The 12,225-nt window shown below is 45.0% G+C and overlaps 1 long non-coding RNA gene across 1 annotated transcript; it reads left to right on the forward strand.

Annotated features, from left to right (window-relative positions):
• The first annotated feature begins 8,237 nt into the window (after nucleotides 1-8,237).
• On the forward strand, nucleotides 8,238-11,515 carry LOC128326490 (uncharacterized). The gene is made up of 2 exons (XR_008308078.1): nucleotides 8,238-8,663; nucleotides 11,246-11,515. It is a non-coding gene; the product is annotated as an uncharacterized LOC128326490 (long non-coding RNA).
• Nucleotides 11,516-12,225: the final 710 nt, after the last annotated feature.

Raw genomic sequence — 12,225 nt, forward strand, 5'->3', positions numbered from 1 at the left:
TTCCACTTTCCCCAGCATTATCGACTTCTCAAGGGACCTGGGTCTTGTCCGAAGTATGATAGTTTGAGCCTGGTCATTTGTGCCTCCAGCGAGAATTATGAATTGATTTGTTCTATGATCCATTTGTTTGTTTTCCTGGCTGTCCATGGTATCTTCAAAAGCCTTCTCCAGCACCAAAGCTGGGGTATGCCAAAGTTGGTGCTGGATAATTAATTAATTACAAGATCGATAATAGGGCTTTTAACCTAAGAGAGTTCTATAGAAATGGTAAGCCATAATACATATTCCACAATAGATTCCATCTGTGTGCATATAGTTCAGTATGTGCACCACATGGGTATGAAGTGGCATTTACCAAATGATGAAGCACAATCTTCCTCAGATTTGGAGTCTGAGATATCCACTCACTAGGACTACCTATTTTTTTAATGTTGGAGAACAAAAGTAAAATCCATAGTGATGACAACATAGATTACAAACTATTTGTGTCCATAGAGAATGAGAAGGGGAAAGAGTAATATGGATTCTTGAATAACTGCAGTAAGTCATAATCGTACTGCCTTCAAAATAAACAACATAATCTGGATAACTACCACGTGCATAGTCTATTTCGCCATTTGGCAGCATTAATTGATCAAGCCAGTGATTTTAAGATGTTTACTTTGGAAGTGATGGATTAAGGAGAGGAGAGGTGGGAGAAAGGTGGCAAAGAGGAGAATGTCACTATGGCAAGCCTACATATGAAAACAGCACTGTGTATAAGTCTATCCCCACAATGTTTTAAACATTATTTCCTCTGTTTTTTTAATCTTCTTAGATGGCCCATAATGACTACTTTGATATATTACTGAGCATTTGGCATGGCATATCAAGTTTCAATACTATAGGAATAGATTGAGTTCTGGATAGGAACATAGGAAGCTGCATTCTACTGAATCAGACCATTGGTCCATCTAGCTCAGTATTGCCTTCAGATTGGCAGTGGCTTCAAGGTTGCAGGCAGGAGTCTTCTCTCAGCCTTATCTGGAGCTGCCAGGGAGGGAATTTGGAACCTTCTGCTCTCAGCTCTATCCCCTAAGGAGAATATCTTACAGTGCTCACATGTAGCCATTCAAATGCAAACCAGGGTGAACTTTGCTTATCAAAGGGGACATCTCTATATTATTAATTGGGGGGGGGCATGCATGGGGACATGGTAGAAAGGAGGCGATTGGCTGACAGAGTTTGCAAGCAGAAGCACCTGACTGGGCAGTGGGGTTTCCATATGCAGATAGGAGAAGGAGCCTGTGGCACTCTGGTGATTGGGCAGTGGGGATTCTATATGCAGATAAGGAGGAGCAGCCTGTGATGGTTAAGGTCAGTTGGAATGCAACTGTTACTGGTTGGAAGATGTTCTTGACTGTAGAGGAGAGGAATCTATATATATAAAAGGAGAGCAGGCAGGGGTCTGCAAAAGGACGGGTTGTGGGGGAGGAAAGAGCCCCTTCAGGAGAAGGAGGATGCCGTTGTGTGAATTAAATGAGGAAACAAGATGAACGAAATCTGTTAACTCAGGTAGGGAGGGAGGGAGGGAGAGAAAAAACATGAAGGGAGGGGGACAAAAGAGTGGGGAAGGGTGAGTGGAGGAGAGAGAAAGAGAGAAAAAGAAGGGAGAAGAAGAGAGACAGAAGGAAGGCCAAGGGATGGGCCCGAGCCTGTCAGTAGCCTGAGGGGAATGAGTGGCCATGGCAGCACCTATTGGCAGCAAGGAAGGGCCTGGTCAACCACTGCTGCTGTTTGGGGTTACTGAGGTCATCATCAGAGGGAGGCAGGCAGGCACGGGATGGGCCCCCGGGCCTGTCAGCGGCCTGAGGGGAATGAGTGGCCATGGTGGTGGCAGCAGTGAGGAACGGCCCAGTCAACCACTGCTGCCGCTCCTGGGGGGCAGACGGCGGGCAAAGCCCTACCAGCCAGGAGGAGGAGGTGGGAGGTGGCAGCAGGATGGCCTGGCCCTTGCCCGCCCAATGGGGAGAGCTGCAAGGGGGGAAAGCAAGTGAGCTGTGGGGAGAGAGCGAGCAAATGAGCTGCGGGGGGAGAGTGAGTAAGAGCGCTGCAGGGGGAGCGAGCAAGAGTGCTGCAGGGGGGGCGAGCAAGAGTGCTGCGGGGGGAGAGCGAGTGAGTGAGCGAGCTGCGGGGGGAGCAAGCGAGAGCGCTGCGGGGGGAGAGTAAGCGAGAGAGCTTCCGGGAGGGAGAGAGCTTCTGGGGGGGAGAGAGCTTCCGGGGGGGGGGGAAAGCGAGCGAGAGAGCTGCGGGGGGGGGGGATGCCACAGGCTCAGTGCACAACTGCACAGATGCTCTGTGCAGGGCCAGCTAGTTCATGCTTATTACCTCAAGACCAGCTCTCAACTTTCAGTTAAACCTGTAGTGGTGGCTATATCACATGATAATAATATCCAGGAGAAAAAGATTATCAGATGTCCTGACTTAACATGAGTTACTCATTTCATTTTTAAGGAATGATATAGTGCATTTACAGAATATGGATAGTTTCTGAGTAGTCTCCAAATTAATTTCCCCCACCCCCAACTAATAGACTTTACTAAAGCCACTCATTCACTGTTAATTCAGAGGGATTATGTATTGTTCTTTTATATAGATTTTATTTTCTCTCTTACAAGAAGCAGGGGTAACAAAATATTTCATTCTGTGTGCATTAATTTTCTGTTGGAGGAGGTTGCAGTTTTATCTGTTAATTTCCCCACTCCTTTAATAATAAAATAAATAATAATATGCTCTCTTGCTTATCGTTGGTGTCAGCCGTAAATGAATACTTCAGGAACGGGTTTGGGGAAGGTAGCAACTGGCAGAGGCTTCACTATGATTTGAGCCTCTCCCATACTTAACCGAGGGCAGCATATATTACTTCTTTGGTTTTGTTTTTTCAAAAACCTAATTTACCTAAAAATAGGTTCTCTTTTCCCTACATGAATGTTACTTTAGTTTAACAGTTCCTTTATTTTTCCTGTAGGTTATTTAAAAACACTGACATCTACCAAAGCCTTTTGTGTTATTTGGTAACATTTTATTCTTGATTTAATAAAGAGCAGGGTTGAACACTACTGTTGGAAAATCATTTAGCTGAACTAATTAAGATGCTCATAGATCTATCTCAGTTATCTTCCCAAGTGTTGTTCCTAAGAACTTATTTCTGCCTGTTGGTAAATAGAGGTACTGGTAGCGAACCTGTGCTGAATTTGGTGCCAGTGTGAAACTAGTCTCATTCTTAAATGTCAAAAGTTAACCCAGAGTAATATTTATCTGGATTTGCTTCAAAATCCACACTATGCTCCTTGGAGGAAGAGTGGAATATCAATGTGGTAAACAAACATCCTAAGTAAGTTGGGATTCCTAAGTCCCACAACAGACTACAATTCAAGTTAGTTACAACTAACTTGCCTCGTTGATTTCAATGTTGTTTAGTCATTACTAACTTTCTTAGGGTAGAATCTATGGTTAAGTGGGTAACAATATAATTAAAGAAAAAAAGATGCTGAGACCTGGGAACAGTGAGATAGCAGGAAAAAACAGGTTCCATATATGAGGAACAGCTGAGAAAGTTTTCATTTTAGTGGTTTCCTTCCAATTTGCTACTGGTACTACTTGCACAGCCAATACAGACACTCAACAGGTTAAATTCAGCCCCCTGCCCTGTGCACCATCATTGATAGTTTGGGGTTATATCATATTTAGGCAGTTGTTTTATGTACACTTGCCTGGCTAGCTGTAAGTACTATTGAACACAGGAATGCTACATGTATGGGCTTAACTAGGACATACTGCAGTAGTTTTAAGCATCTTAGGGAAAGCATTATTAGTAGACAGATTGGCTGGCATCTGGGTCCCTAGTCAATGCCCCCTCTCCACAAAAGGTGCTGTGTATATAGTACCCATTATGGGCAAACCATCTCTGTGAGACAATGAGCCTATTCACACGATGGGACGAAATCGGGGCTAGGCTCCACTAGCCTGATTTCATCCCACCGTGGGAATCACCAGACAGACTCGGCTGCAAGCCCGGTGGTTCCTGAGCGGGTAATCTGCTCAAGTAGCCCACCCCTTAAACTGGGTTTGTGGAGCGAGTGCTCTGCAAACCTGGTTTTTGGGAATGTGAGTAGCCACAGTGCGGCTCTGCGCTGCGACTACTCATGAGTAAACCCCCAGCGGGAGGCTGAAAAGCTGGCACGTTTGCCCCAGCCCTGACCACCCAGGCAGGTTTGCGTGCTCGCGCAGGGCATACTGGAGCTTCCGGGGGGCCGCACGCCAGCCCCTGCTGTCTCCGTCATGGAGCTGGCAGTCGAGTGGGAGGCCGATCCGGCCACCCAGGCAGGTTTGCCCATTCGTCTGATCAGCTTAGCCCGCTCTCCCTGCAAACCCGGCAAAAGCGAGTCTCACTGATCGCGAGACCCGCCTCAGTGGGTTCCCTCTAATCTGCAGGGGAGGAAGCTTAAAATGCTTACCTCCCCGGCAGACAATTGAGGGCTCCTACTTGGGCGGGTAGATCACCCGCCCAGAAGATTGCTGGCTACTGCTGGCAGCATGGAGGATGGGGGACTGGGATGCATCTTCCCGGCCCCCGGAACTCCTATTAATGCACTGCACGACAGTGATCCTCCTGGCACTGGCCTGGAGGCTACTCACATGTAGGTAGGGGTGTGCACGGAAGCAGGCAGGGGTGGCTCGAAGGGGTAGGGGTAGGACTTTGAGGGCAGGGGGCGGTCACTTACTCCTCCCCCCGCCCCCCCGCACTGCAGTTCTGTAAAATTCCTCAGGGTGGCAGCATACCTCCCTGCCGCCCCTTCCCCTCTTTGGACGGAAGTGACTGGAAATACCGGGCACGCATGCATGCGCATGCTGCACTTCCGGACGAAGAGGGGAAGGGGCAGAAGGGAGGTACGCTGCCACCCCAAAGGATTTTACAGAACTCCAGCACCGTTAGGGGAAAAGCAGGGGGAGGGGGTAAGTGCACCCTCCCACGCCTTTATAGTCCTACCCCAACCCCTGCCGAACATTCAAACTGGCCAGTGTTAGAACCTGTTTGGAGGCCTGTAAAAGGTCCTCCGAACAGGTTCGTGCACATCCCTATTTGTGGGTGCCGTATGGAGCTGCGCAACACTGACACACAAGCACTAAGCCTTAAGGGCACCCTCAAGCCCAAAACCTGGGCCAAGTGGCGGGTTCCCTAAGTGAGTTTGCCGCTGCACCATCCTTTGCCCACTTTTGCCTGCGCATGTGAATAGTCCCCAAATGAAACAGCCTCCTCAAACTAGTCACAGCAACATAGGAAACTGCCTCATACTGAGTCAAACCATTTGTCCATCTAGCTCAGTATTGTCTACACTGACTGCCAGGGGTTTTCCAAGTTTTCAAGCAAAAGTCTCTCCCAGTCATGCCAGGGATTGAACCTAGGATCTTCTCTACCACTGACCTACAGCCCCTCCTATGCGGGGGCGGAGGGCTGATTCTTTGCTAAATCAAATCTTAGTAAGACAGAGGATGTTGAAGTAGCTTAATGCTGATGATACTACGGAAACAGAATTATCAGTTTTGTGAATTCAGTTTGTAAAGTCATCGCTACACCTAAACCAAACTTTTCAGAAGTGAAATTTCCTTTCCCAGTGGCATTTCTTCTCCCTTTCTTCCCAACTATCTTCACTGGGATTCCCCCTCACCCTGGATCCCCCCCCACCCCTCTTATTACTTTCTTTGTCATAATAATTTCTCTTCATTCCTTTCCCCCATCATATGTGTAGCATATATAAAGACTTTTCAGCTCCATTTACTATGGGTATGTCAACATTATTGAGCTACTTATATTCTGATTCAAATTTCTGCATGGATTTTGGAGTTCTGAATCTTCATCTTAAAAAAGAAAAATCCAAACGGTACTCAGACACTGTGTGCATATAGTTCACTTCAGCTTTCAGTTCCTTTCTGTTAATGACTTTACCCCTCTGTATTACCAATGCACATGCACACTGGTGTGATGCAATGATTAAGCAAAGCAAACTTTTGAGGTTAAAAGTGTCCTGATGCAATCAAATCAATATTGCTTTTTTGCAGTGTTTCATCAGTGCACATGTGTGTAAGTAACATAGGGACGAAGAATCAAATGTAAATAAGGTAAATAGGGTTGCCATATTCTGGCTTTCCAAATCTGGGCACCTAATTTGCATATTATGTAAATTGGCTTTAAAATAATTTTTGAGCTGAGTAGTGACTGCACATTTTGCTCTATAAATCCGTTTCTAAAAGGGCTACCACTTAGCTTTTTTTTTTTTTTTTAATGAAAACTGAAATCCAGGTGAATCTGGGTGGGCTAAGCAATCTGGGTGAGATGCTTAAAATCCAGATGAAACCTGGAATTCTGGGGGGCATGGCAACTCCTACCAGTAACCCACACATGCAAGCAAATTACATATACAATAAACATGTTTCGCTTTCATGCTCTCAAAGCAACCTTGGACTGGAGATTTGTGTCTGAAAATGAAGGCTGAGGCATTTTGGGACAGAATGTGGAGGATATAAGGATATAGAGAGCCAGCATGGTGATAGCGAGCCAGCGTGGTGTAGTGGTTAGAGTGCTGGACTAGGACTGGGAGACCAGAGTTCAAATCCCCATTCAGCCATAAAACTAGCTGGGTGACTCTGGGCCAGTCACTTCTCTCTCAGCCTAACCTATTTCACAGGGTTGTTGTGAAAGAGAAACTCAAGTATGTAGTACTCTGGGCTCCTTGGAAGAAGAGCGGGGGATATAAATGTAAAAATAATAAAAAATAATAAAAAGGTCTCCTCTTCCACATACAATTGTTGAATCTGGAAAGACTTTCCAGGGCAACCCATGAACATAGCCATATCTGCAGAATGTGAACTTATAATTTTTATTATACAAAGGGTGGTAAAATACCAATCCATTCAATTTAAGCTGAGAACATTTCAAACTAGTTTCAGTGTCCACCGGTGCTGGCATAATGCTACTTGTAATGTGCAAGTGTTTTTATAATGTGTGGACTCCTGGATATCCTAAACTGTATAAACCGTTCTGTCCAGAACTCTAGTCTAGACTCAAATATATTTGAAAATTTTCATCTTCTTATTAACTCAAGGGTCACAACACGAACTTCTGAACCTGCTTCTCTCAGATGCCCACCCCCCTTCTGATTCCCTATCCTACAGGCCCAACCCATCTCCAGTTGCTCTATAGTGATCTATCACTACCTGTGATAGTCAGATGTGCATCTCCCTTTCTCAGATGCCCCCATTTTCCTGTTTACAGGTCGATCTGCACCCCTTTCCTCCCCTCCTCTTTACACCCCAAGCGCGTCTATCTTGGGCTCCCTGGAGAAGTTATTTGATACCTCAAAGGGACTGAGCCACTTTGGAAACCACCAGGAAATAACCTCATGCTTGTGTGTGTTTGTAGTGCACTCCGAGGCAGGACATGGCTGGGAGGAATACACGCTTTACTACAGACAAGCCTTACGGGCTTTATGGGGCCAAAAGACGTGTTATAAATGTTTAAATAGATACACAAGCAGGCCAGCTCCCCTTTCTCAGCCCTGCCTCCGTTGCTGGGGGAGACTAAACTCGCTGTAAAATGCGACATGCACCCGTCGCCTGTGTGCGCAGCGCAGGGTGCATGCACGCCTCGCTTAGCCACTCCCGGGCGCCTTTAAGACGGTCCTGGCGCACGGCCAACACTTCCGCTTAGGAGCGGAGCCGCGGCGGAGAACAGAAGCCGGGTTTTCCCCGCTCAGCTTTCACGTGGGGGCTGGGAAGCGGCTCAAGCCGCGCTCGCTCCCCGCCGCCGTCCTCCGCCTCCAGGGTCTTCTCCCGTTCGCCCTTGCCTCTCGCACACGGGCGACCCTCCCACGAGCCTTTAAAGCGCCCCCTTCCTTTGAAGACCGCGGGGGATGCGGAGCGCGAGGTGCCCGTTAAGTGTTCCAGCCCCCGCTCAGGTACATGGAGAGTAAGTCCCGTGTAGCCTAACCCTATGCACGTTACTCGGAGGTAAGTCCCACTGTCCACAGCGGGGCTCACCTGAGTAACTGTATATATAGGATGGCCGCCTTGCAGCTGTTGCCCAGACTGTCGCCATCTACACACACGGACGACTTGCTGCTGCTGCTGCTGACCCAATCCTTCCGGAAGCAGCCCCCTCCGCCCAAGAATGTTCTAGAAAGCCAAGAGATAGCAGGGTGGTTGCGCGCGCAGGTTCTGAAAAATTTCCACTACTTCTGCTACAATAATAGATATGCTCTCCTCCTCCCCTCCGCCCATGACCACGTGAAATGTTTAGTCATATCTTTTACCCAGGGTGGGGCAGGGTAGGGCCGGCTGCTAGAAAGGAGGCGCCGGTAGTCAGGATGGAAAAAGAATGCGCAACACAATGTTGTTAATTAATATAATACCCTGAGCGAGAAGCGAGCAAGTTCTGGCTTGTGGAAGATACATTCCCCGGCTATATATGCATTTGCTTGTCTCGCCCACTTCTAGTTCTCATCCATGTAAAGAATCAAGTTCCTTTTAGAGTCGGGGAAAGGAAGTGGCCTTTGAAGCAAGAAGCCGCGCGATCTGGGCTGATAAGCTTAAAACCATATTAATTTAGACCTGTACCCCGTGTTTAGGTAGGATTTATGCCAAATCTAGATATTAAAAGCGCGTGATACCTGATAGAATTGCGATAGGGAAATTGAAATAAATAACAATGTCAGTGTGATTCCAAGGCACGTTTTTAGAGACCGTGTTCAGCATTTTAAAATTCAGTTTTTCCTCATTTTCAGGATCCAAGTATGTGGAGCAAATAGCTTTTATCATGAGTTCTTTAAGGGCGATATACAAAATTATATATATAATTTCTATATAATTATATAAATTATACTCTTATACAAAATTAAACTGTTAGCCTCGCTGAGATTGCATGGCCCAATCCTTCCGGAAACATGTCCAAAGACATGAATTAATACAATGGTGGGTTTAATTTAGGTAACTGTATTGAAATAATTCAAGGAACATGTTTGCTGCTCTTCTGCACATAGCACTCTCTGGTGAATGGGAATTTCATCTGGAGTAGAGTTGCCAGATCAACATTGGAAGACAAAAGGACAGCTGCCTGCACCCAAACAGCAGCAGCAGAAGTGGGGGGGGGAGAAAAAGAGGAGTCCTCCAAGATGCATAATGTGGGATTTATTTGGGAAAATAATAATTTTATATGCCAGTGCATTATGCTATTTATAAAACAATGCTGCATCTAGTATCTTTTGTTTGGGCATTATGGCAGCAGTGGCTGTTTCTAAACCAGTGGCACCTGTTCTGTTCAAAATCATTACAATATGGAATATGGGATAACCACTCAAAACTAAGGTGTCATATAGCAATGCAATTCATGGAACCAATGTTTTCCCTCTCCACCCAAGACTGCAGTTATACAGCTGATCTACACATACACCATGAGACATTTCCAAAGTCAATGAATTTCCCCACTCATATCTTGTCCATGTTGTTTAGTAGAACTCTCCACATGAATCATGCCCATCACAATAAATTTCTTCACTCCCAGTCAGAGGTAGCTTTGGTAGTAAAAGTTACCTTTTAGGGGAAAGTCATGGCAGAGTTTGTGTGGTGAATTCTAAGAAACATGGCTGGAGGGTGGGAAACTAACTATAGTGCTAGTATATATGAATCGTTTGAAATGAAAAATAGTCAAGAGGGATCAGATATCAAGTGAGGATTCAGAAAACTAGGTGCCTTTTTTGTTGTAGTTGTTCCAAACTTGTGTTGACTTCTGCAATCATTTGGGAATCAAGACATTCAATTCCCTCTGGTCTCTACAGCCAGCATGGAAATGTTGGTCAATAGCCAGTGTTAAATAAAAGTAAGCAAATAGGGAATTTTTTCACAATTGAAGAGGTGTAGCTACTATTACTATTTTTATATACCATTTTTCAAAAAAAAAAAAAAAAGGTTCTCAAAGGGTTTATTTTCACAGAATAGGAAGAACATATTTCCCTGTCCTAAGGCCTCACAGTCTGAAAGAAGGAAAAAGAAAACCACAAGGGAGACACAAGCAACAGTCACTGTAGGGATGCTGTGCTGGGCTCATTCTAGATTAACCCTTACCACAGTGTCACTACAGATCTGCAAAGTGTGCTTCCATACTTGCTGTGTTGTGACACCACAGTCCCTGCACTGACAACAAAGTGCCGTTCACATTTCTGATGCCATAAAGTGTGCCATCAAATTGGTTTTGACTCGTGGCGACCACAGAGCTCTGTGGTTGTCTTTGGGAGAATACTGGAGGGGTTTATTATTGCCTCCTCCTGTGCAGTATGAGATGATGCCTTTCAGAATCTTCCTATATCGCTGCTGCCCAATATAGGTGTTTCCCATAGTCTGGGAAACATACTTGTAGAGATTCAAGCTGGCAACCTCTGGCTTGATAATCAAGTCATTTTCCCCACTTACTTCAGCTTTTATTTTTGCATGCTAAAACAGATTCTTATTTTTAGTGCTACAACATTGTAAGTCCATTGCAGAAAAATAGCTGTATTTTCCTGTTGTAGGAGTTTGAGATTCTATTTCCCGTTGTAGGAGTTTGAGATTCTATTGATATTTTCAATATGATCTAGCCAAGCCGAAGCATTTTACTGCTGTTCTAGGGTGTAATCTGGAAAGCACCGGGATAGGATAGGGACAGTTGTTCTTCCCCTGTTGAATATATACAAATCAGCAAAATAGTAAAGCTCTTCCATGAAGTCAGCCAACCAAATATGAATAATTGCAAAGCATGTCTACATTTTATAACCTTAACTGTGGGGGGGGGGGGGAACACAAAAACCAGACATTTAGGTAACAAATTGTTGTAAACCTTGTTTCTGAAACATGGTATTAACTGTGGTCCAAAATTTTGCCTTTTTCAGCCCTAGTATTTAATGCAAATTAAAATGTTTCATGTAAGACGGGTCAGGCTGCTTAGATTTTCGTGAATATGATCCCAGAACTTGTAATAAACATAACTGAGCATAAACAATACCTTCTGGACAAAGTTCAGTTTTTTAGAGTGATGTATTTGGGAGCATAAACTTGATTCTTTTGTTAGAGAAAGATTGTGATAATGCCTATGGCAAGACAGCAAATGTGCTTTTGTAGATCATTAAATGCTAAAGTAAAGTCGAGACATGTGAAAACTGCATATTTGTATGTTTTCCAGCATTTCACTGATGAAAAGAAGCACATGTGGATGTGTAGGCCAAACAGCCAGGAGGCAGGATGACAGCTTTGTTACTACAAATGGAAAGAAGGTAATCAAGTGTATGCAGACCACATTTTTCCAGATTACAGAAGCAGATGAGCCAAGCTTGCAACATTTAATACCTTCCAACATTTTGCATACAAAAATAAGGATACGTTTGTAACAACCAGTTTTCATGCTAAAATATGCCCAAGCCCTCCACTCACTATTAAACATTGCTCAAGGCTGGATGTGTATATGCTGTGCACCTTAGTGTTGTATAGTCATTTATATTCAGGTCCACTAGGGAGACAATGCATTCACTTACCCATTTGGAGATTTAATTTCTAGAGACACTGGAGAGGGAGCTGAATCTAGAAGAATGACAACTCTAGCAACTCTAGCTTACAGGGGGGAAATGAACATGGCATCTCAAAAAGGCAAAATAGGGATAGGATTTACCAGGGACAGATTCTAGCAAGCAGGGTGTGTCCCAGAAACATAGGGACAGTGGAGCCGATGTACTTGCTGTAGTAACACATCAGGTCTAAAAGAAGATCCACTTCTCCAGATAGACGGTAGGTATGTGTCAGGAAGCCAACTGCCACATGGCCACTACATATCCCTGAATGTTGAATGTTTCTCTTCACTCATTGTCCAATTGTAGTTTAGATGTTTGTGGATGAACTTCAGCAAGCCCTGAGGCACACTTACACACTTCCTTCTCCTCCCTTCTCTTGATTTCCTTTGTATACAAAGGGAAGAAATTGAAAGCTTTTCCTTGCTCTTGTGAATAATTTGTAGTTTCCCTTGACACCCAAACTGAGGAAACTGATTTATTCCACCTGGCAGGGGCATAGCTATAACTGAGTGGATAGGTTCAAAGAACCCAGGCTTCCCAAGTTCCTGAGGACCCCCAGCTATACCCCTCCCTGTTTTCTTCATTATCTCCCTCTCTC

The sequence above is a fragment of the Hemicordylus capensis genome, chromosome 5 (assembly GCF_027244095.1).
Source record: "Hemicordylus capensis ecotype Gifberg chromosome 5, rHemCap1.1.pri, whole genome shotgun sequence".
Classification (NCBI taxonomy): Eukaryota; Metazoa; Chordata; class Lepidosauria; order Squamata; family Cordylidae; genus Hemicordylus; species Hemicordylus capensis.